Genomic DNA, 26,332 nt, shown 5'->3' on the forward strand with positions numbered 1-26,332 from the left:
TTGTTTTTGCGCCAAACATATCTTTTGGAATTATGGCCAAAAAGTTCAACCTTAGTTTCATCAGACCATAACACCTTTTCCCACATGCTTTTGGGAGACTTCAGATGTGTTTTTGCAAAAAGTAGCCTGGCTTGGATGTTTTTCTTCGTAAGAAAAGGCTTTCATCTTGCCAGTCTACCCCATAGCCCAGACATATGAAGAATACGGGAGATTGTTGTCACATGTACCACACAGCCAGTATTTGCTAGATATTCCTGCAGCTCCTTTAATGTTGCTGTAGGCCTCTTGGTAGCCTCTCAGACCAGTTTTCTTATCGTCTTTTCATCAATTTTGGAGGGACATCCAGTTCTTGGTAATGTCACTGTTGTGCCATATTTCTTTCATGTAATTAGCAAGAGTCTATGAGCTAGTGACGTATGGGATATACATTCCTACCAGGAGGGGCAAAGTTTCCCAAACCTCAAAATGCCTATAAATACACCCCTCACCACACCCACAAATCAGTTTTACAAACTTTGCCTCCTATGGAGGTGGTGAAGTAAGTTTGTGCTAGATTCTATGTTGATATGCGCTCCGCAGCAGGTTGGAGCCCGGTTTTCCTCTCAGCGTGCAGTGAATGTCAGAGGGATGTGAGGAGAGTATTGCCTATTTGAATTCAATGTTCTCCTTCTACGGGGTCTATTTCATAGGTTCTCTGTTATCGGTCGTAGAGATTCATCTCTTACCTCCCTTTTCAGATCGACGATATACTCTTATATATACCATTACCTCTACTGATTCTTGTTTCAGTACTGGTTTGGCTTTCTACTACATGTAGATGAGTGTCCTGGGGTAAGTAAGTCTTAGTTGATGGGGCTGTCTCTACTCTTGCTAAACGTACTACTATTCCTACGGCAGATAGTACTTCCTTTAAGGATCCTTTAGATAGGAAGATTGAATCCTTTCTAAAAAAAGCTTACTTATGTTCAGATAATCTTCTTAGACCTGCTATATCTTTAGCGGATGTTGCTGCAGCTTCAACTTTTTGGTTAGAAGCTTTAGCGCAACAAGTAACATATCATAATTCTCATAGCATTGTTAATCTTCTTCAACATGCTAATAACTTTATTTGTGATGCCATCTTTGATATCATTAGAGTTGATGTCAGGTATATGTCTCTAGCTATTTTAGCTAGAAGAGCTTTATGGCTTAAAACTTGGAATGCTGATATGTCTTCTAAGTCAACTTTGCTTTCCCTTTCTTTCCAGGGTAATAAATTATTTGGTTCTCAGTTGGATTCTATTATCTCAACTGTTACTGGAGGGAAAGGAACTTTTTTACCACAGGATAAAAAATCTAAAGGTAAATTTAGGTCTAATAATCGTTTTCGTTCCTTTCGTCACAATAAGGAACAAAAGCCTGATCCTTCACCTACAGGAGCGGTATCAGTTTGGAAACCATCTCCAGTGTGGAATAAATCCAAGCCTTTTAGAAAACCAAAGCCAGCTCCCAAGTCCACATGAAGGTGCGGCCCTCATTCCAGCCCAGCTGGTAGGGGGCAGATTACGATTTTTCAAAGAAATTTGGATCAATTCAATTCACAATCTTTGGATTCAGAACATTGTTTCAGAAGGGTACAGAATTGGCTTCAAGATAAGGCCTCCTGCAAAGAGATTTTTTCTTTCCCGTGTCCCAGTAAATCCAGCGAAGGCTCAAGCATTTCTGAAATGTGTTTCAGATCTAGAGTTGGCTGGAGTAATTATGCCAGTTCCAGTTCTGGAACAGGGTCTGGGGTTTTATTCAAATCTCTTCATTGTACCAAAGTAGGAGAATTCCTTCAGACCAGTTCTGGATCTAAAAATATTGAATCGTTATGTAAGGATACCAACATTCAAAATGGTAACTATAAGGACTATCCTGCCTTTTGTTCAGCAAGGGCATTATATGTCCACAATAGATTTACAGGATGCATATCTGCATATTCCGATTCATCCAGATCACTATCAGTTTCTGAGATTCTCTTTTCTAGACAAGCATTACCAGTTTGTGGCTCTGCCGTTTGGCCTAGCAACAGCTCCAAGAATTTTTACAAAGGTTCTCGGTGCCCTTCTGTCTGTAATCAGAGAACAGAGTATTGTGGTATTTCCTTATTTGGACGATATCTTGGTACTTGCTCAGTCTTCACATTTAGCAGAATCTCATACGAATCGACTTGTGTTGTTTCTTCGAGATCATGGTTGGAGGATCAATTTACATAGAAACATAGATATTGACGGCAGATAAGAGCCATAGGCCCAGCAAGTCTGCCCGACCTTACCTAACAGTATAAACTTATCTAGTTCGTAGGATAGCCCTATGCTTGTCCCATGCATTTTTAAAGTCCCCCACAGTGTTTGTTGCTACTACCTCTTGAGGAAGTTTATTCCATAAATCAATCACTCTTTCTGTAAAGAAGTGCTTCCTCAAATTACTTCTGAATCTACTACCCTTTAGCTTGAGCTCATGACCCCTTGTTCTTGAATTTTCCATTTTATGTAAAATACCCACAGCCTCAGTTTTACTAAACCCTTTAATGTACTTGAAAGTTGCTATCATATCACCTCTTTCCCTTCTCTCCTCTAAGCTATACATATTTAGGTCAATGAGCCTATCCTGGTAAGTTTTATTTTTTAGACCATGTACCATTTTGGTAGCCCTCCTTTGCACAGATTCAAGTTTGTTAATATCCTTCTGAAGATATGGTCTCCAGAACTGCACACAATACTCAAGATGAGGCCTAACTAATGATCTATAAAGTGGCATAAGAACCTTACTATTTCTGCTGCAAATACCTCTACCAATACATCCAAGCATTCTGCTTGCCTTACTCGCTGCATTACTACATTGTTTACTAAGTTTTAAGTCATCTGAAATAATAATTCCCAAGTCCTGTTCCTCGTCTGTAACAGTCAGTAAAGTGTCATTGAGTCTGTAATTAACATTTGGATTTTTCTTCCCTAAATGCATTATTTTACACTTTGCTGTGTTAAACTTTAGACCCCAGTCGTTTGTCCAATCCTCCATTTGTTGTATATCACTTCTCATTTTGTCTACCCCCCCTGGAACATCCACTCTGTTGCAAATTTTTGTATCATCTGCAAAGAGACATACTTTCCCCTGTAGCCCTTTGCTGATATCGCAGATACATATGTTAAACAAAACAGGCCCCAGAACTGACCCCTGAGGAACACCACTAGTAACAGCCCCCTCTGCTGAATGAACTCCATTTACTAAGACACTTTGTTTTCTGTCCTTAAGCCAGCATTCCACCCAGTTCACAATTTTTGAATCTAGACCAAGGAGATATAGTTTGTGAATAAGTTTATTGTGTGGGACGGTGTCAAATGCTTTACTGAAATCTAGATATGCTACATCAACTGCTCCTCCCTTGTCTAATACTTTTGTTACATAATCAAAGAAGTCAATTAGATTAGTCTGACATGATCTCCCTGAAGTAAAACCATGCTGATTTTGGTCCTCTAAATTGTTTGTCTTTATGTAAGTCATAATTCTTTCTTTTAAGAGGCTTTCCATTAATTTCCCTACTACTGAAGTTAAACTAACTGGCCTGTAGTTGCCAGATTCTTCTCTACTGCCCTTTTTATGAAGGGGTATTACATTTGCTATTCTCCAATCATCTGGGACAGCTCCTGTTAATAGTGACTGATTAAACAGATCAGTTAATGGGACAGTTAGCACTGATCAAAGTTCTTTTAAAACCCTTGGATGAATATTATCAGGACCCACTGCCTTTGTAACATTTATTTTTGATAATGCTAACAAAACCTCATCCTCTGTAAAAAGATTACTGTTAAGCTTGTTTCTATTTTGCGTAGCATCCCTTAATGTAGACATTGTATCTTCACAATCTTTAGTGAAAACAGAACAGAAGTAATCATTGAGACAGTCTGCAATCTGCTTATCTCCTTCTATTATTCTACCATCAACTGATTTCAATTTTACTATTCCTACCTTATTTTTTCTTCTTTCACTGATATATCTAAAGAATGTTTTGTCCCCATGTTTTACTGACTGTGCTATCTTCTCTTCTGCATGAGCTTTAACCTTCCTAATTAACTGCTTAGTCTTTTTTTGTTGGAGTCTCCATATTTTCATATCATCATCTGCTTGTGTGTGTCTGTAATTTTTATAAGCTATCTTTTTTGTCTTTACAGCATGTGCTACTTCTTTGGAAAACCAAATTGGTTTCCGCTTTCTTTTACTTTTACAGACATGTCTAATACAGTGTGCGGTTGCATCTAAAATGGCACCTTTCACAAATTCCCACTGTTCTTGAACCCCTGTAATAAGAGTTTTCCTCTTTAAATAGTTCTTTAGGTATTCTCCCATTAATGAAAAATCTGCCGTCCTAAAGTCTAAAACTTTTGTTTTAGTCTGGGTGGACAGCTCCTGAACATGAATACTAAACCAAACAGATTGATGATCACTGGATCCTAAGTTCTCACCTACAGACACATCTGAAACTGTATCACTGTTTGTAAGTATTAGATCTAATATAGCTTCCTTACGAGTTGGTTCCTTGACTAATTGTTCAAGTGATTCCCCTAGCAGAGATTCAAGAATATACCTGCTTCTAGCCGATCTAGCAGAAGGAATCTTCCAGTCTATATCTGGCAAATTAAAGTCCCCCAGTACTATAACCTTACCCTTCATGGTCATTTTGGTTATTTCATCTAATAACAGATTGTCCAGTTTTTCATCCTGCAATGGAGGCCTATATACAACCCCTATTCTAAAAACATTTTTATCTCCAATTTCCAAAGTCACCCAAATACTTTCCACCTCATCATTTGTTCCTACAATTTCAGTAACCTTTATATTTTCATTTACATACAAAGCAACTCCTCCACCTTTCTTTCCTACTCTGTTCTTTTTAAATAACCTGTATCCAGGTATGACTATGTCCCAGTCATGCAAATCATTGTACCATGTTTCTGTTATAGCTACTAAATCCAAGTTGTCCCTAGTCATTATTGAAATGAGTTCAGGTAATTTATTTCCTAAGCTGCGAGCATTTGTGCTCATGGCACGAAGAATTTTTCTACTAGAATTTCTAGAATTGTTACTTGGACTAACAGTTTTGGCATGCTGTGGGGGGCAGGTGGATATATTAATGCTACCCCCCTTTATTAGTTTAAATGATTTCTAATAAAGTATTTGAACTCCTCTCCCAGATACTCTGTTCCTTTAGCATCCAAATGCAAGCCATCTCTCCTAAATAACCTAGTATCTTTCCAAACAGAGCTATAATGGCCAATAAAACCAAATCCTCGTTCCCTGCACCACTTATCTAACCAAGAATTAAATGTTGTTATCCGCTCCATCTTTCCTGCTTCCTGGTCATACACAGGTAAAATAGCAGAAAATGATAGAGTTGATGCCACAGTCTCTAAATGATTACCTAGGTCACAAAACTCTTTCTGAACAGCAGCAACATGATTACTAGCCAGATCATTTGTTCCTAAATGTACAATCACATCTAACTCACTTCCCTTTCCTGCTGCCTTAACAATTCTCAAAATACGATTCTTATCCCTGTGAGCAGTAGCTCCTGGAAGACATCTAACCTCCCTTGTTTCTCCTTTACTTTCACCTAAATACACATTCCTCAAAATAGAGTCACCCACTAACAGTCTTTTTCTCAAAAACATATCTGCAGTTCTTTCCTGTGTTATGTTACCTGGAGAATCAGGTGCCAATAGATTTAAATTACCTGTTACAGCTTCAGAGGGCTCAGAAACAGCAATCTCCTCATCACAAGTATATTCGGCAAGAGCAGCATAGGAGTTTTGCAATGGCAGAGGTTGTGGGCAATGCTTCTGGTCTACTGTTCTAATTCTTCCAGAGCCTACAGTGATCCATCTGCCTCTCCTTGCTGATCTCTGGGGTAGAGGGGCTTCTTTCTGAGACAGCTTTGTAGAGGTAACAGGTATGTTACTTACCTTAGCTTGAAGTTTAGCTATTTCCTCCCTTAACAGGGAAAACTGCTTACAAACAGGACAGCCCCTAAATCTCCAAAAAGTAGAACGATTAAAAAGTGCAAAACACCCATTGCACTGTATCTGAGACATTTTAAACTATGCAACACTTTAACAATAAGAAAAATATAAAAAATATATAATTTACCGAAAAGTTCATTGATTCCTCAGACAAGGGTAACCTTTTTAGGTTTCCAGATAGATTCAGTGTCCATGACTCTGTCTCTGACAGACAAGAGACGTCTAAAATTGATCTCAGCCTGTCGAATCCTTCAGTCTCAATCATTCCCTTCGGTAGCCTTATGCATGGAAATTCTAGGTCTTATGACTGCTGCATCGGACGCGATCCCCTTTGCTCGTTTTCACATGCGACCTCCTCAGCTCTGTATGCTGAATCAGTGGTGCAGGGATTACACAAAGATATCTCAATTAATATCTTTAAAACCGATTGTACGACACTCTCTGACGTGGTGGACAGATCACCATTGTTTAGTTCAGGGGGCTTCTTTTGTTCTTCCGACCTGGACTGTAATTTCAACAGATGCAAGTCTGACAGGTTGGGGAGCTGTTTGGGGGTCTCTGACAGCACAAGGGGTTTGGGAATCTCAGGAGGTGAGATTACCAATAAATATTTTGGAACTCCGTGCAATTTTCAGAGCTCTTCAGTCATGGCCTCTTCTAAAGAGAGAATCGTTCATTTGTTTTCAGTCAGACAATGTCACAACTGTGGCATATATCAATCATCAAGGAGGGACTCACAGTCCTCTAGCTATGAAAGAAGTATCTCGAATACTGGTATGGGCGGAATCAAGCTCCTGTCTAATTTCTGCGCTTCATATCCCAGGTATAGACAATTGGGAAGCGGATTATCTCAGTCGCCAAACGTTACATCCGGGCGAATGGTCTCTTCACCCAGAGGTATTTCTTCAGATTGTTCAAATGTGGGGACTTCCAGAAATAGATCTGATGGCTTCTCATCTAAACAAGAAACTTCCCAGGTATCTGTCCAGATCCAGGGATCCTCAGGCGGAAGCAGTGGATGCATTGTCACTTCCTTGGAAGTATCATCCTGCCTATATCTTTCCGCCTCTAGTTCTTCTTCCAAAAGTAATCTCCAAGATTCTGAAGGAAAGCTTGTTTGTTCTGCTGGTGGCTCCAGCATGGCCTCACAGGTTTTGGTATGCGGATCTTTTCCGGATGGCCTCTTGCCAACCGTGGACTCTTCCGTTAAGACCGGACCTTCTGTCGCAAGGTCCTTTTTAGCATCAGGATCTCAAATCCTTAAATTTAAAGGTATGGAGATTGAACGCTTGATTCTTAGTCAAAGAGGTTTCTCTGACTCTGTGATTAATACTATGTTACAGGCTCGTAAATCTGTATCTAGGAAGATATATTATCGAGTCTGGAAGACTTACATTTCTTGGTGTCTTTCTCATCATTTTTCCTGGCATTCTTTTAGAATTCCGAGAATTTTACAGTTTCTTCAGGATGGTTTGGATAAAGGTTTGTCTGCAAGTTCCTTGAAAGGACAAATCTCTGCTCTTTCTGTTCTTTTTCACAGGAAGATTGCTAATCTTCCTGATATTCATTTTTTTGTACAAACTTTGGTTCGTATAAATCCTGTTAAGTCAATTTCTCCTCCTTGGAGTTTGAATTTGGTTCTGGGGGCTCTTCAAGCTCCTCCGTTTGAACCTATGCATTCATTGGACATTAAATTACTTTCTTGGAAAGTTTTCTTTCTTTTGGCCATCTCTTCTGCTAGAAGAGTTTTGAATTATCTGCTCTTTCTTGTGAGTCTCCTTTTCTGATTTTTCATCAGGATAAGGCGGTGTTGCGAACTTCTTTTCAATTTTTACCTAAGGTTGTGAATTCTAACAACATTAGTAGAGAAATTGTGGTTCCTTCATTGTGTCCTAATCCTAAGAATTCTAAGGAGAGATCATTGCATTCTTTGGATGTAGTTAGAGCTTTGAAATATTATGTTGAAGCTACTAAGAATTTCCGAAAGACTTCTAGTCTATTTGTTATCTTTTCCGGTTCTAGGAAAGGTCAGAAGGCCTCTGCCATTTCTTTGGCATCTTGGTTGAAATCTTTAATTCATCATGCTTATGTCGAGTCGGGTAAAACTCCGCCTCAGAGGATTACAGCTCATTCTACTAGGTCAGTTTCTACTTCCTGGGCGTTTAGGAATGAAGCTTCGGTTGATCAGATTTGCAAAGCAGCAACTTGGTCTTCTTTGCATACTTTTACTAAATTCTACCATTTTGATGTGTTTTCTTCTTCTGAAGCAGTTTTTGGTAGAAAAGTACTTCAGGCAGCTGTTTCAGTTTGATTCTTCTGCTTATAATTTCAGTTTTTTTCATTATAAGATTTAAACTTTATTTTGGGTGTGGATTATTTTCAGCGGAATTGGCTGTCTTTATTTTATCCCTCCCTCTCTAGTGACTCTTGCGTGGAAGATCCACATCTTGGGTAGTCATTATCCCATACGTCACTAGCTCATGGACTCTTGCTAATTACATGAAAGAAAACATAATTTATGTAAGAACTTACCTGATAAATTAATTTCTTTCATATTAGCAAGAGTCCATGAGGCCCACCCTTTTTGTGGTGGTTATGATTTTTTGTATAAAGCACAATTATTCCAATTCCTTATTTTTTATGCTTTTGCACTGTTGTCTTATCACCCCACTTCTTGGCTATGCGTTAAACTGATTTGTGGGTGTGGTGAGGGGTGTATTTATAGGCATTTTGAGGTTTGGGAAACTTTGCCCCTCCTGGTAGGAATGTATATCCCATACGTCACTAGCTCATGGACTCTTGCTAACATGAAAGAAATGAATTTATCAGGTAAGTTCTTACATAAATTATGTTTTTCTCCACTTGATGATAACTGTCTTCACTGTGTTCCATGGTATATCTAATGCCTTGGAAATTCTTTTGTACTCTTCTCCTGACTGATACCTTTTAACAATGAGATCCCTCTGATGCTTTGGAAGCTCTCTGTGGACCATGGCTTTTGCTGTGGAATGTGACTAAGAAAATTTCAGGAAAGACCAACTAGAGAAGCTGAACTTTATTTGGGGTTAATCAGAGGCACTTTAAATGATGGCAGGTGTATGATGACTCTTATTTAACATGGTTTTGAATGTAATTGCTTAATTCTGAACACAGCTATATCCCCAGTTATAAGAGCACACTTATGCAACCACATTATTTCAGGGTTTTTTTGTTTACTTCTCTCCACCTAAAAGATTTCAGTTTGTTTTTCAATTGAGTTGTACAGTTTATAGCTCATATTAAAGGTGGAAAAAGTTCTGAAATAATTTATCTTTGTCTCACTTTTTTACATCACAGAAACCTGACATTTTAACAGGGATGTGTAGACTTTTTATATCCACTGTAAGTCCCTTCTATTATACTCTTTTGGAAGTGTTTCTTGAAATCCGCTTTTCTTTCCTAACACATGGAGAGTCCATGACATCATTCCAATTACTAGTGCGATATTCACTCCTGGCCAGCCGGAGGAGGCAAATATCACCCCAGCAAAGCTTTTAAGTGTCACTTCACATACCCTTAAAGAGACACTGAAGCCAACTTTTGTATTTCTTGATTCAGCTAGAGCATGCGATTTTTAAGCAACTTTCTAATTTTTTCCTATTATCAATTTTTCTTCATTCTCTTGCTATCTTTATTTGAAAAAGAAGGCATCTACGTTTTTATTTGGTTTAAGAACTCTGGACCGCAGATTTTTATTGGTGGATGAATTTATTCACCAATCGGCAAGGACAACCCAGGTTGTTCACCAAAAATGGGCCGGCATCTAAACTTACATTCTTGCATTTAAAATAAAGATAGCAAAAGATTGAAGAAAAATTGATAATAGGGGTAAATTAGAAAGTTGCTTAAAATTTCATGCTCTATCTGAATTACAGAAGAAAAAAATTGAGTTCAGTGTCCCTTTAACCCCCAGTCATTATCTTTGACTGGGGGTTCAATGGAGGATGTGAAGATGGTGTCTGGAGATATTTTTTTATTTTTTGGGGTACTTTTCCCTGCAATCAAGGGGTTGGGGTTTAGCTGGGTCCACATCAATCTCTTGAGTAAGAGTTATGGTGGCTTTCAAGCAGCTAGAAAGTGATGAGGTGGTCCTTGCTTTGTTTTCTAGCATATTTGCTTCCCTAGGTATAGAAAGCCAGAGTTGGTTACTCTGTTCTTTCATTTTCTACAGGTCTCTGATAGGAGTATGTGTCCTTTCACTCCTTGTGAGCTGTCTTTCTGTCCGGCAGCTGGATATGCAGGTAGGTACTTTTTGCCTCCTAGGTACTGGAGTCTTGCACTATACATTATGCATTACTTTCATGGGACATATGTAATCCTTTGGTAAGGTTTTTTTGGGCAGTGGGCAGGCACTTGTGGTATGTGGAGACTAAGGGGTTAATAATTTCCCTTATGTGTTATGGGACTGTTAAACTTGTGGCAAATTATTTTTCCTTCCTAAGATAGGGAGAGTCCATGGCTTCATTCCTTACTGTTGGGAAATACAACACCTGGCCACCAGGAGGAGACAAAAACACCCCAGCCAAAGGCTTAAATATCCCTCCCACTTCCTCATTACCCCAGTCATTCTTTGCCTTTTGTCACGTTAGTAGGTGGCAGAGAAGTGGCAGAAGATTTGGAGAGTCCTGTAAAAGGATATCTCCCCTTTGAGATAGGACTGGAGTTTTAAGTAGTCATGTCAACCTCTCAGTAAGAGTATTGATGAAAGTTAGTCTGGAGATGCAGGGAAAGTTTTTCTGCGAAACCATCTAGACTACTGCTAACAGCTCCTAAGCGATCAGTGTTGACGAGTTTCACTGCCTGCTGTCTCTCAAGTCCATGTCAGGAGTGCTGCTATAAGACTGTAACACTTGAGAGGCTGTGTTCTGTTACACAGCATGGATCCTGGACGTAAGATTGTTTCAATTTTTACACATAAAATGCTATAACAGGGTCACAGTGTGGCTCCTGTATACCTTTATAGGATCCAGGGTTAATATCCTCTGAAGGGGGTTTACTGAACAGTTGGGGTTAATTAATCAGTGTATTAATTATTTACATGCAGCTTTGTGTGATTTTTTTCCTGGGCTGATAGACTGTGTGTTTTTGGCTGGAACAGACAGGTTTCACTTTTAAGTTTCACTTTCGTTTTTGAAAGTGTTGCACAGCTCCTATTACTTGCTGTACTTGTAATAACAGGTCTATGTTCATTTCCTCCATTCCGGCTGAGACTTGAACCTGAGGAGAGCGTTTCCTCTGTTAACTGTCTGGGTCTAGGAGGTGGCGAGTGCCCCAGCCATTGGGAGTATGAAGGTGCAGTTTTCTCTAATAAAAAAAAAAACATTTTTATTTGTGTCCTTCTGTGGGTATAACCTGAGCTATGGAGGGACTCTGACATCTTAGAAGGTACTCCTTCTGCACTAAATCATACCTTTTTATATTGTAAGGAGGCTGTGGTTTTAATGCCCACTCAAGTATGTTCCACATGCCTTAACACCGTTGTAAAGTCTAAGAAGGGAGACAAGCTTGCTAAGGCTCTTAGTCCCTCTGAGCCGTCTACCTCTCAGGAATCGGCGTCCCGTGAGATTACTACCCTTGCTACATTATCCACTCCACATGCAGTTCCCCGTAGCACATCTAATCCTCCATCCGGAGGGGGCCTTCTTCCTGTGTACTTTGTCGGGCAGTTACAAACGGCAGTGTCTGCGGCCCTCAGTGCATTACCTCGCTCTAGCAAACGTAAGAGAAAGGTTAAACATAGCTCTCCTGACCCGGAGTCATCTAAATATTTATCGGACTTAGCTATTATGTCCCAGTTATCCAATGATGAGTTAACCTCTGTAGCTTCAGAGGATGAACGTTCTGGGTCGGGGGCCTTAGCGTCTAAGCCTCCTGCTGCGGAGGAACCATCCTTTAGATTTAAAATTAAGCACTTGTGTTTTTTATGAAAGGAGTTTATGTCTACGTTAGAGGTTCCAGAGGCTGCAATACCTGAAGAACCTATGATACCTAAATTAGACAGAGTTTACAAAGACAGGAATGTTCCTTTGACTTTTTGTGTGCCGGTTAACATGGGAACATTATTAAGAACGAATGGGAAATAATTGGTTCTTCCTTTTCCCCCTCACCTCCTTTTAAAAAGTTGTTCCCGGTCCCGGACTCTCAACTGGATTTGTGGGGCTCCATTCCTAAGGTGGATGGTGCCATCTCTATGCTTGCTAAACGTACTACTATACATCTTGAGAATAGTTCTTCGTTCAGAGAATAGATGGATAAGAAAATGGAAACCTTTCTGAGAAAGATGTTTCAACATACAGGATTTTTGTTTCAACCGGCGGCTGCAGTTGCGGCTACCTACTGGTGCGACTATTTATTATTATAAATATTATAATATTATTATTATTTGTCGGAACTCATTGAGATGGAGTCTCCCCTTGAGGATATTCAAGACAACATTAAAGCTCTGAGAATTGCTAATTCTTTTATCTGTGATGCAAACATGCAAATTATTTGCCTAAATGCAAAGGCCTCTGGCTTTGCGGTCCTAGCCCGCTGGGCACTCTGGTTGAGGTCTTGGTCTGCGTATATGACTTCTAAGTCCAGACTCCTTCCTCTTCCCTTCAAGGGAAAGATTTTATGTGGTCCAGGCCTGGACTCCATTATTTCTACGGTTACCGGAGGCAAGGGTGCCTTCCTACCGCAAGATAAGAAGAACAAGTCTAAGGGATGACAATCTTCTAATTTTTGTTCTGATAAATCCCAACGACAACAATCCTCCTCCAAGCCCGAGTAACTTAAGAGTACTTGGAAGCCAGTTCAGTCATGGAATAAATCCAAGCAGAATACAGCCCACAGAAAACAAATCGGCATGAAGGGGCGGCCCCCGATCCGGGATCGGATCTTGTAGGGGGCAGACTGTCTCTTTTTCTTCAGACGCCTGTTTCAAGGACGTACAGGATCCGTGGGTCCTGGAGGTGGTATATCAGGGATACAAGATGGGCTTCAAATCTAATCCGCCAAGGGGCAGATTCCTTTTCTCGAATCTGTCTACCAGACCAGAAAATAGGGATGCCTTTCTAGTGTGCATTGGGGATCTATCCTCCTTAGAAGTTGTTGTCCCGGTGCCTATCGAAGAAAGAGGTTTGGGGTTGTATTCAAACCTTTTCGTGGTCCCAAAGAAGGAGGGAACTTTCCGCCCAATTCTGGACCTAAAGTGCTTAAACAAATTTCTCAGTGTCCCTTCCTTCAAGATGGAGACGATAAGGTTAATTGTTCCTTTAATTCAGGAAGGCCAGTTTGTGGCCACTATAGATCTGAAGGACGCTTATCTTCTTGTTCCAATCCACAGGGAACACTTTCAGTTCCTGAGGTTTGCATTCCTGGACCAGCACTTCCAGTTCATTGCCCTTCCGTTTGGCCTAGCTACTGCTCCAAGAATCTTTACGAAGGTTCTGGGGGCTCTTCTAGCCGTTGCCAGAACTCAGGGTATTGCAGTAGCCCCATACTTGGACGATATTCTGGTGCAAGCATCATCCTTTCATCTTGCTGAAAAATTCTCAGAGTCCCTTCTCAGTCTTCTTCGATCACATGGATTGAAGATAAACTTGTAAAAGAGTTCTCTTATCCCAAGTACCAGGGTAGAATTCCTGGGTACTATAATAGACTCCATATCCATGAGGATATTTCTAACAGACCAGAGACGTTGCAAGCTAACTTATGCATGTCTTGCCCTCCAGACCTCTTTGAGTCCCTATGTGGCTCAGTGTATGGAGGTGATTGGTCTGATGGTGTCCTGCATGGACATCATTCCTTTTGCCAGGTTCCATCTCAGACCTTTACAACTGTGCATGCTGAGGCAGTGGAACGGCGATCATTCAGATCTGTCTCAACAGATTATATTAGACAGCCGGTCCAGAAAATCGCTCTCTTGGTGGCTCTGTCCAGATCATCTGTCCCAAGAGACATGCTTCTTAAGACCATCCTGGGCGATTGTGACTACGGACGCAAGCCTTTTCGGATGGGGAGCTGTTTGGGGTGCCAGGAAGGCACAGGGGTTGTGGACTCAGGAGGAGTCCTCCCTCCCGATCATTATTTTGGAACTATGGGCAATCTTCTAAGCCTTGAAGGCTTGGCCACTTCTGGGTTCATCCCAATTTATCAGATTTCAATCAGAAAATATAACCTCTGTGGTTTACATCAACCATCAGGGGGGAACGAGAAGTTCCTTGGCGATGAAGGAAGTATCTCAGATTCTGGAGTGGGCGGAGGCCTTTTTCCTCCATTACCGCTTCTTCCTTGAGTGGTGGCCCGCATCAAGCAGGAGCGGGTATCAGTAATCCTGATTGCTCCATCGTGGCCGCGAAGGACGGGGTTTGTCCTTATCTCCTCCGTGGAAGTTCCCTTGTCACAGAGACCTGCTGATAATAATAATAATTTGCGATTAATATAGCTCTTTTCTCCCTGTGAGACTCAAAGCACTTTACAAATATACCAACAAAAGACATAAAATTTAGGAGTTTCTGAGGGGCAGATAAGCGGACTGAATGCCGATTGAAGAGGTGTGTCTTTAGCTTTTTTTTAAAAGTCTGTAAGGACGGTGCCTCTCTGCGCAAAGTAAAGAGTTCCAGAAAGTAGGGGCAGCGTAAGTTTGTCCTTATTCTTGGCACTGAGAGGAGGGATGTGTTGGCTGACCTAAGTGAACGGGATGGGATGTAGGGTGTCAGGAGCTCTTTCAGGTACTGTGGGCCTTGGTTGTTTAAGGCTTTTTTGGGAGGCCCAAGTAAAGTGCAGTGATAGAAGGTCCATTTGTTCCTTCAAAATCTAGATTCTCTGAGGCTGACTGTGTGGAGATTTAACGCTTATTCTTAGCCAAGAGAGGTTTCTCTGAGAGTGTCATTGATACTCTTATTCAAGCTCGTAAACCAGTTACTCGGCGTATCTACCAGTGGAGGACCTACTTATTCTGGTGTGAAGAGCGTGGTTTTTCCTGGCACAGAGTTAAGGTTTCCAGGATCTTATCTTTTCTCCAAGATGGACTGGTTCCCTGAGGGGACAGATTTCGGCCCTGTCTGTTTTATTGCACAAGAGACTGACTGAGCTTCCAGAAATGCAGTCCTTTGTTAAGGATCTGATTAGGATCAGACCTGTGTTTAGATCTGGGGCTCCTCCTTGGAGCCTAAATCTTGTTCTTCAGGTTTTGCAACAGGTTATGTTTGAGCCTATGCATTCTGTTGACATTAAATTGTTATCTTGGAAGGTTCTCTTTTTATTGGCTATTGCCTCTGCGCACAGAGTTTCCGAGATCTCTGCTTTGCAACGTGAGCCCCCTAATCTGATACGGCAGTTTTACATACTAAATTAGGTTTTCTTCCTAAGGTTGTGTCAGATCGTAACATCAATCAAGAGATTGTGGTTCCTTCCTTGTGTCCTAATCCTCCTTCATCGAAGGAACACTTCACAATTTGGATGTGGTTCGCGCCTTGAAGTGCTATCTTCAGGCTACTAAGGAGCTTAGACAATCTTCTTCTTTGTTTCTTGTCCATTTGGGGAAGCGTAAGGGGCAGAAGGCTACTTTAACTTCCCTATCTTTTTGGTTAAGGAGTGTCATCCACTTAGCTTACAAGACAGCGGGACATCGTCCTTCTGAGAGGATAACGGCTCATTCCACTAGAGCAGTGGCTTCCTCTTGGGCCTTTAAGAACAAGGCCTCTATGGATCAGATTTGTAAGGCGGCTATCTGGTCCTCCTTACATATATTTTCAAAATGATACAAGTTTGATGTTTTTGCTTTGGCTGAAGCAGCTTTCGGGAGAAAAGTTTTGCAGCCTGTGGTGCCCTCAGAATAGGGTCTGTCTCTTCTTTTTGTTCCCTCCCGTTATTCAGTGTCCTCTGGAGATTGGGTATAGTTTTCCTAACAGTAAGGAATGAAGCCGTGGACTCTCCCTATCTTAGGAAGGAAAACATCATTTATGCTTACCAGATAAATTCCTTTCCTTCCAAATAGGGAGAGTCCACAGCCCCCTCCTGTTTTTTTCTTGTCTATGGGTGGTCCCCTATATTTATTTTTCTGGCACCATTTATACCCTAATGTTTCCTCAGCAGAAGGACTATGGTAATGAGAAAGTGGGAGGGATATTTAAGCATTTGGCTGGGGTGTCTTTGCCTCCTCCTAGTGGCCAGGTTGTGGTATTTCCCAACAGTAAGGAATGAAGCCGTGGACTCTCCCTATCCGAAAGGAAAGCAATTTATCTGGTAAGCATAAATTACGTTTTTAATAGGAATAATTTATTTAAACGTCTTTTTCTGGTTTTTGCTATTAAGGGCAGGAATGCACACTTTTCTTGTTGCACGGTTCTTTTTACTGCTGCTCACGTGACCTTCCGATCTTCCGTTTGCATGTCAGAGCGGAGCAGCGTCATTCCTAAGTGAGTTCTCTGCTGTGGTGGTTGTTTGCCTTGGGGATAAAGTTTTTCGGGTTCAGGTAGGGCACGTCAGACTGTCTAAAGTGTAGAGGTGCAAATTGTGTATTTTTTTCCTAATTAGGTCTTAGCGGGTTTTTTTGCGCTAATTTAAAGTGACCGTACTTGGTTTTTTTGCAAATTATTTTTTGTATTCGTTTTTTTGCATTTTTTAACTATGGACTCTGAACAGGGATCTGATTCTTTTGATAAATGTTTGTTGTGCTTAGAGGCCCAAATTGTTTTGCCTATGCAATTTTGCTCCTCTTGCTTAGATAGAACCTTAAAGTCTAAAGATAAATTACTCCCTTCTGAGCCTATAGTCTCTCAGGATGATGCTGTTCAGGATATGACACAGCTTTCTCTTCAAACGTCTCAAGCCTCAATGGCATCACATACAGTGCCCTGCAGTTCCTCTCAGCCTCCTGGAGGCGTGTTTTTGCCTGTAGATTTCATTGCACAGATATTTTCTGTGATGTCTGCGGCTTTATCTGCTTTTCCCATGATGGGGAAGCGCAAGAGGAAATCAAAGCATATTTCTGATAAGAAGATGTCTGTTCCATCTGCCGCAGCGATGGTTGATCTCCCCCATGAGTCTGATGGGGAGGATACCTCGGTAGCTTCTGAGGGTGAGATCTCAGATTTTGACAGTATAAATCCTTTGACTGATTCTGAAGTAGTAAACTTCAGATTTAAGCTTGAACACCTTTGTTTATTTCTAAAGGGAGGTACTGGCTACTTTGGACAACTCATATTATTCTGTCCCTGTCGACCCTATAAAATCTAGTAAGCTTAACAAATACTTTGATGTTCCTTCCTCTGTGGAAGTGTTTCCTGTTCCAGACCATGTGTCGAAGATCATTGCACAGGAATGGGATAAGCCAGGGGTTCTTTTTTCCCTATCTCCTGTCTTTAAAAAGATGTTTCCTGTTGCTGACTCCATTCGGGACTCATGGTGCACTGTGCCTAAGGTAGAAGGGGCTATTTCTACTCTGGCCAAGAGAGCTAAGATTCCTATAGAGAATTACAGATTCCATGGACAAAAAGCTGGAAGCTTATTTAAAGAAAATGTATGTTCATCAGGGTTTACAATGGCAACCTGCAGTTTGTATTGCTACAGTAACAAGTGCAGCATCTTACTGGTGTGATGCTTTGTCTGAATTAATTTTATAGGAAACTCCGTTAGAGGAGATCCAAAGATAGGATTAAGGCTCTCAAACTGGCCAATTCCTTTATCTCTAATGCTAACATGCAAGTCATTCAACTAGGAGCCAAGATGGCTGGCTTCACTGTCCTAGCCCGCAGGGCTCTGTGGCTAAAATTTTGGTCAGCTGATTTTACCTCCAAGCTCCTGTCGTTACCTTACAAGGGTAAGGCCCTGTTTGGTCCTGGTCTGGTGGAAATAATTTCTGAAATTACGAGTAGAAAGGAGTCCTTTCTACCGCAAGACAAGAAGAATAGACCTAAGGGACATCAAAATTCTAATTTTTGTTCCTTTTGTTTGTTTTTTTAAATAACTTTATTTATAAATAGAATCCAATACATACATGGCAAAAAAATGGTTAAAATTAATGACCTTACTGTGGTGAAATCAAGGAAAAACAAATACAAACATAAATATAAACATAAAATAACTCAAAATAACTTACCTGGAGCCCTCCGGTTTAATTCGCCCCCCACAGACCATGAACCAAGAATGTAGAGGGGGGAGGAGAGTTACAGGGGAGAGGGAGACCCCGGACTTGTAAAATGTATTTATAACTAGGGTATAATTAATTAATTGTGGGAAACTGAGAAAGACCAATTACCTTTAAGGTTCTCGTTTAAAATAAAGAGGCTGTTTACTCTTTCTCTAACTGTCTCTGGCAGGTGCAAAAGATAGGCTTCCCATTTATGTATAAAATGTTTAATTCGCTTTTCTGGGTCTCCTTTCACGTCTGCCTGCTCAACTAGCATCTGCGTGTGTATGTTCCTAAGAAGTTTTTGGATAGAAGGAGATTTTTCCCCCGCCCATCCTGTCAAAATCAGTTGTTTTGCCAGAACTATAACTATGGATACCAAGTTATCAAATGGTAGTGTCTTATCATTTGGGATTAAAAATATTATATGTTGGGCTGAGAGAACTATCTGAGTCTTTGTTACCTTTGTAAGCCAATACGAAATTTTGAGCCAAAAGCACCTCAGCTTTGGGGCAATCCCATAACAGGTGTAGCCAATCCGGTGAGATATAGCTGCATTTGGGGCAAGTATCCCTAGCCTCAGGAATCCATCTAGAACGGAGGCTTGGGGTTATGTAGGCCTGTTGCAGAAATTTTAGGTGAGATTCCCTTAAATTTGCAGAAATAGTGACTGTCTGTATTTTATCTAGGCTTGCATAAATGAGATCTTCGTTTACTAGCAAATCGTTAAAATTATCCCATTTCGATATGATTCTTCGCATAGCAGAGTCCTCAAAGTGTCTAAGGATGGAATTGTAGGTGTGTGTGATTTTGTAGGATCCTTGTTTTGCCAGGGCACATAATCTGTCAATATTAGTAGGTTCTTTGGGCAGCCGTCCATCTATTTTTAATTTGTTGATATAATGCCTGCACTGGAAATATGCAAAGCTGTGGAAGTCTGGGAGATTAAACCTATCTTTTAGTTCTTGAAAAGGAACAATTTCCAATGTCAAAGGGTTGAAAAGTTGTTTAATCATGGAAAGTTGTTCCGTGTGCCACACCTGGAATGCTTTTGTGGTGTATCCAGGTAAGAAATGCAGATTACTCTGAACTGGTAAATATTTACTCACAGACTTGTCAATCCCCCACAACCTACATACCTTGGCCCAAGCCCTAAGTGGGTCCCTATATAGTATGTGGTGCTGGATATATGATGGCAATGAGGCAAGATTCGCATGGGGCAGGAAAGCCAGGCTCATCAGTTTAACAAAGTTAGCTTCTAGTGTGGGAACAGTAAAGCGGTTATTTCCAACCAGCCAATCTAGTGTAAATTTAGTTAGAGTGGCCCAGTTGTACCATGAAATGTTCGGGAGGCGAAGCCCCCCTTTATCCAAAGGCATAGCTAGGTAATCTCTCCCTATCCTATGTTTCTTGCCTCTCCAAATAAACTGTCCCAATGCACACTGTATTAATTTGGTGTCTTGTTGGGTAAGAAGGAAGGGCAGCATCTGCAGGGGGTATAGGAGTTTGGGTAGCTCCACCATTTTAAAAAGGTGGATTCGTCCAGTAAGAGAGAGGGGTAAATTATACCATCCCGAAAGCAGAAGTTTTATATTGCGCACAATGTTTGTAAGATTTAAGTGATACAATTTATTGGGGTTCACATGTATGTGAATACCCAGATACTTAAAGGATCCATCTGTTATTTTAAGTGTAGTATTTGTCAGAGTGGTATTTTGCTTATTTTGTAATATTTAACGAGTTCTGACATAATTTCTTTATTATCTGATGTTAAATGAGTTTGGGATTTTATGGCCAGTATGTGCGACTTGGGTGTGTAAAGCCTGACTAGATTTGCTAGCAATTTGCCAGATTTATTGCCGTGTCTAAAGTATCGTCCTTGTCTATGTATGTTAAAGTTGTTATTTTGCTGGGTTAGGTACGTGTCCCTGGCAAGCTTAAGGTCATAGTAATTTTTTTAGACGTGGGGTTGGAAAGGTATCCATTATATGCCTCAGTGAGGTTAGCTAGGAATGCCTCGTCGATTCTCTTGATATTTTTATTGTGGTGTGCTGTAAAGTAGATTATAAGTCCTCTCATAACTGCTTTGGAGCCATGCCAAAACAAATTTGGGTTATTTTTGTGCTGATCATTATCTGATGCGTAGTGTGCCCAGGAGGTCTTGAGATGCTGACGGAAGTTTATGTTGTTGTACAGGTAAGAAGGAAAGCTCCAAGTTGAAGTATGAAATGAATTGGGGCATGATCTGAAATTGTTATGTGTTCTATGGTTGGGTGCTGAATTTGAGATGTTATCTCGGAGGACGTGAAGAAATAATCTATTCTTGACAGGGTGCTGTGTGTCTTGGATAGAAAAGTATAATCTCTCCATAACGGATTCAGTACCCTCCAAACGTCTACGAGTCCCAGGGTGGTTTTAAAGTTGTTTATCAATGATATTTCCCTTTTATATCTTGTGTAAGAATGTTTTAAGGTGCAAGATGATGTTGGGTCTTTGAACCTATCTAGGGGGAAGGGCCTGAGCCAAGTTGAAATCTCCCCCCATAATAATGGGGGCGATATAAGTGGCTAGTTTGGCTAACAGAGTTGACCAAAAGGAAGGACAGAATTCATTGGGACCATAAACATTGCATAGAGTATATGTGAGGTTTCCTACTTTTAGAAGTGTTAGAATATATCTACCTTCCCGATCTGTCTCTACCCAGGAAAAGGATATTGAAAGGCCTTTTTGTACCAAGATAGCTACCCCTCTCTTTCTACTTTCAGTAGGGGAATATAGAATTTGGTCCACCCAACAAGTTTTCATTTTTTCGTGTTCTTCAGAAGATAATTTAGTTTCCTGGAGTAGCGCTATGTCAGTGTGTAGCTTTTTAAGCTGTTGCAGGGTCATACTCCTTTTTGCTGGGGACGTAATGCCCCCAACATTCCAGGAGGTTAACCTAAGGTTCAGAGCCATGTGGTTCCAGGATTGTGAGAGAATTGAGTATGAGTGAAAGAGAAGCTATACGCTATATCCTTAGGTATTTGAAATTCTATGTTGAAATGTTTTAGGATGTAGGCCCTGTGAGTGTGAAATAATATTTTTGTGTTTTGTGCAGGCCCTGTGAGCGAGAATCTGAGAAAAGTAGGATCAAAGGGTAGACTCACTAACAGTCGGCAGTTACGGGGATCTCTCCGGAATACCATATCCGTGGAGGGCGAAACCTCGGGTGCTTCATAATTGGTCTGAGGACAAGTCAAAAAAGATAAAATAATTAGAGACAAAAACCTCAGCGATTTTCAATAGAATATTGATCAAGGCACCTAAATGCTGTAACAATCTGGTATCCCCAATACACATAAACAGAATATATTATAATATATTATATATAATATAACATCAATGAGATTACATGAATCTTTATTTAGGTCATACCAGTTAACATGTGAAAAAGGTGTCAGAAAGGGAGGCCATGGCGTATGAGAATAGGATGATCTAAGATATCCCACTACCGGGGGAAAATTCCAGAGAAATACAGGGGAACTAGTTGGGATATTATGTGGCCCAGAAGATCTCGGTGAGAGAGCAGTGCAACTACCAATCATACTGCGGGGAATTGTGCTACATAGGCAGTGTGTAAGTATAGTATGATAAAAGATTTCAAAACGCAGATGGCACTTGAAAAAAAAGGGAGATTATATTTTTGGGGCTATATAAGTAAGATAAACATTTCCTGTAAGAAACACTACCTCAACTATGGGTATTCCAGGGGTAATATAGTAATATGGGATGCCTCAAGTAAGAAAGGCCTGGTCTATGCAAGGAGGCAAATTGGGCCAAAACCTGTATAGAAAAGATAGCGAATATTGTGAGAAAATTAACCAAAAAACAACAACTTGCAAGGCAACCACAACACCTACAATTCAAACAGTGTAGACCATGTGGAAGAGTTAGCGTAAGGGTTAACAGTACCTGTAAACAAAAATTATCATACATTATGAATTAATATATGAGCTAAAAGGAGCAGCTATTAACACTTATTAGTGGGGTGTCAGCCATTATCTTGCCGTCCTTCAGTAGCTAAGTAGGCTTGTGCTGCAGCAGGTGAATGGAAAATTTTTGGGCCTGAGGGCGTCTGAAGCCGTAATTTGGCAGGAAACAATAAGGCAACTTGGCGACCTTGCTCGTGAAGCCTGGAACATAAAGGAGCAAAGTCTTCACATCTTCTAGTAACTTCCACCGAGAAGTCCTGAAACAGAAGGAGTCTGTGGTCCTCATATTTAATTTCTTTTGTTGACCTATACGCCTTCAGCAACGCCAGTTTATCCTTGTAGTTTAAGCACTTAAAAATGACTTGTCTGGGCTTGTCCTTTGAATTGCCAAGGTGCCTATCAGGACCTATGCGATGTGCTCTTTCAATTATCTATTGGGAGGTAATCTTGAGACATTCCAAGAAGCTTTGGGAGAACAGATGCTGCGAAATCTAGTAGGTCTTTATCTTTGACAGCTTCAGGCACTCCCACTATACGCAAATTGTTCCGCCGACTGCGCTTCTCTAAGTCCTCAACCTTATCTAGGAGGTATTGATTTTGTTTAAGTAGGTGTTTAAGAGAGCTCTCTGATTCCTGTTGTCGGTCTTCAACTCCTGAGATTTGTTGTTCTGCAGCTGTGAGGCATGTAGAAAACATTCTTACCTCACTGGTCAGGGTGTCTACTCCCGTCTGTAGGGAGTCCATTTTTGGTAAAAAGAAGGCCTTAAGTTCCTGTAATAAAGAGCTGTGGTCATGGGGGCCTGTTGTCACCCTCCAACTGAGAAGAATTTGCTGCCTGACTGTCTGCCGCCTGTCAAAGCTTCTTCAACTGTGTTTTTGATCTGACTCATGGTGTCTTTATTAGGCGGTGATGGCCTTTGGAAGTATTCGTTAACTTTCATAGAACAAGGATGCAGAACACTTCTCTTATTAGTGTGATTCTGTAGATGGAACAACGCAGACAGTCCTTTAAATGGCGCACTTTAATTTGAGCAAAAGGAAGAAACCTGCCAGAACTTGTATATAAGCACAGGGTGTTAAGGTGGGCGACATGAGCTGATCTGGCGTTAATGGCTCTATGCAGTATGGACCCAAATCAGGCACACCATTAGATTCCCCTCAGGCACATCATTCAGCAGAAAAAAAGGATAATAAAAGAAATATTTGCACTCTCCTCACAGACCCCTGCACTGAAGCAAAGTGAATTATAGTGTGTTCTGCCTGTGGCTAATTCTTTTCCAGTTTTGTCCCACACAGAAGGGAAATAAGTCTGTTTTGACTTCTCCTGTATTACCTAGGGGTATAAAGGCATTTTCATGCAGTATAAGTTTAGTGATACTTCAGGTAGAAAAAAAAAAACTTGGGTTGATGCCTATAAGGGCTCATTTGTTAAGGAGAGCAGCTTCACCCTTGGAATGCTGTCCATGCCAATGGTGTCCCTTCAACAGCCACCTCTCCCCTCCTCCTACTCAGGTACTCAGATGCGCTGCGATGTGTAACTTGGTACAGCAGCGAGGAGTGGAGACAGGGGCCTAGGTTTAAAACAACAAATGCCCCAGGCGGTTTCTTAATATGTACGCTGCCCAATGTACATGGGGGCAAGGCAGGGACAGAATGTCATATAGGGCCGTGTGTTCTAGCTGAGGTGCCTGCACTATCCCCTTATAGTTTCCCCAGGGGCAGATACGGTCTTCTTTAGGCCCCATCAGGGCCGTTGCACTTGGTGAGGTGGGGAGGGCTCCTCCAAGATGGCACCCACATGTAACTTCGCGCAGCGTTGCACAGTATGTAATGTGCTCCCGGGGCAAGGGCGGTCTCCAGCCCTACATCGTTTTAGCCAGCTGGGGTTCACCGGGCATGTAACCGAACAAGGCAGCTTAGTGGGAAAGGCGGCCAGCAGCGAGGAATGTAGATTTTAACGATCTAAGTTGTGAAGCTCTTCTCCTCTGCTGCCAGCCGCTAGCTCCGCCCACCGGAAGTCCTCTTTTGTTCCTTTTGTAGCTTCAAGGGTCAAAAGTATTTCTCTCCCTCCTCCAAGCTGGAGCAGTCTAAGTCATCCTGGAGACCCAATCAGATTTGGAATAAGGGGAAACAATCAAGGAAACCTTAGTCTGAGATTAAGTCAGCATGAAGGGTCTGCTCCCGGTCCGGGATTGGATCAAGTGGGGGGCAGACTTTTCTTGTTTCGACAAGCTTGGATACACGATGTCCCAGACCCTTGGGCTGTGGACATAGTGTCTCAGGGTTACAAAATAGAATTCAAGTTTCGTCCTCCCAGGGGCAGATTCTTCCTCTCAAGGTTATCTGCCGATCAAGTAAAAAGAGAGGCATTCTTAAGCTGCGTTCAGGACCTTTCCTCCCTGGGAGTGAATGTTCCAGTCCCAGTAAGGGAACAGGGTCTAGGATTCTATTCAAATCTGTTTGTGGTTCCCAAATATGAGTTAACTTTTCGACCCATTTTAGACCTAAAGTGTCTCAACAAATTTCTCAGGGTACCGTCCTTCAGAATGGAAACCATTTGTTCCATTCTTTCTTTGGTCCAAGAGGGTCAGTTCATGACGACCATATACCTGAAGGACGCGTATCTTCATGTTCCCATCCACAGGGATCATAACCAGTTCTTGAGATTTGCTTTTCTAGACAAGCACTTTAAATTTGTTGCTCTCCCTTTTGGTCTTGCCACAGCTCCCAGAATTTTCACAAAGGTCCTGGGGGCTCTCTTGGCAGTTGTCAGGTCTCAGGGAATTGTGATGGCAATACTTGGACGACATATTGGTTCAGGCGCTATCTTTTCAACTAGAAAACTCTCATATAGAGAACGTGTTTTCTACGTTCCTACAGATGGAAACTGAATCTGGAGAAGAGTTCCCTTGTTCCAGCTACAAGGGTGTGTTTCTTAGGGACTATCATAGATTCCCTATCTATAAAGATTTTTCTGATGGAGGTCAGAAAATCCAAACTTCTCTCCTCTTGCCTCTCTCTACAGTCTATTGTTCAGCCATCAGTGGCTCAATGCATGGAGGTAATTGGTTTGATGGTCGCTTCCATGGACATTATTCCCATTGCTCAATTCCATTTAAGAGCTCTGCTATTATGAATGCTTAGACAATGGAACGGATACCATTCAGATCTGTCTCATAGGATAGATCTGGACCAGTTGACAAGAGACTCTCTCTCGTGGTGGATTTCTCAGGATCATCTGTCTCAGGGCACATTCTTCCGGAGACCCTCCTGGGTGATTGTGACCAAAGACGCCAGCCTGCTAGGCTGGGGAGCAGTTTGGGACTCATTAAAGGCTCAGGGCCTATGGACTCAGGAGGAGTCTTCTCTCCCCATAAACATTTTTGAGTTGAGAGCGATGGCTTGGCCTCAGTTGTTCTTAGCCCGGTTTATCAGATTCCAGTCGGACAACATCACTTCAGTGGCTTACATCAACCACCAGGGAGGAACTCGAACTTCCTTGGCCATGAAGTAGGTGGCTTGGATTATTCAGTGGACTGAAGCTCACAATTGTCTTCTATCTGCCATTCACATTCCAGGGGTGGATAACTGGGAGGCGGATTTTCTGAGCAGACAGACCTTTCATCCAGGGGGGGGTCTATCCATCAGGAGGTGTTCTCCAGGTTAACCCTCAAGTGGGGGGTGCCGGAGTTGGATCTGATTGCGGCGTCTCGTCAGAATGCCAAACTTCCAAGGTACTGTTCAAGGCCAAGAGATCCTCAGGCTGCCCTGATAGATGCTCTGGCGGTTCCTTGGGACTTTGGAATAGCATACCTGTTTCCTCCGTTTGCGCTCCTTCCACGAGTCATCGCTCGTATCAAGCAGGAGAGAGCGTCTGTAATTTTAATAGCTCCCGCATGGCCTCACAGGATCTGGTTTGCAGACCTAGTAAAGATGTCATCTCTTCCGCCTTGGAGCTTACCTCTGAGGAAGGACCTTCTAATTCAGGGTCCTTTCCTTCATCAAAATCTTGCTTCTCTAAAGCTGACTGCATGGAGATTGAACGCTTAGTTCTGGCTAAGCGTGGGTTTTCTGAGTCAGTCATTGATACCATGCTTCAGGCTTGCAAGCCTGTTACTCGTAAAATTTACCATAAGGTATGGCGCAAGTACCTATATTGGTGTGAATTG

At 41.6% G+C, this 26,332-nt stretch overlaps 1 protein-coding gene across 1 annotated transcript in view; it reads left to right on the forward strand.

Moving 5' to 3' along the window:
* Positions 1–26,332, forward strand: part of RTTN (rotatin) — a 1,186,344-nt gene that overhangs the window by 769,424 nt on the left and 390,588 nt on the right. The window lies entirely within an intron of this gene.

This window comes from Bombina bombina, chromosome 5, assembly GCF_027579735.1.
Source record: "Bombina bombina isolate aBomBom1 chromosome 5, aBomBom1.pri, whole genome shotgun sequence".
NCBI lineage: Eukaryota > Metazoa > Chordata > Amphibia > Anura > Bombinatoridae > Bombina > Bombina bombina.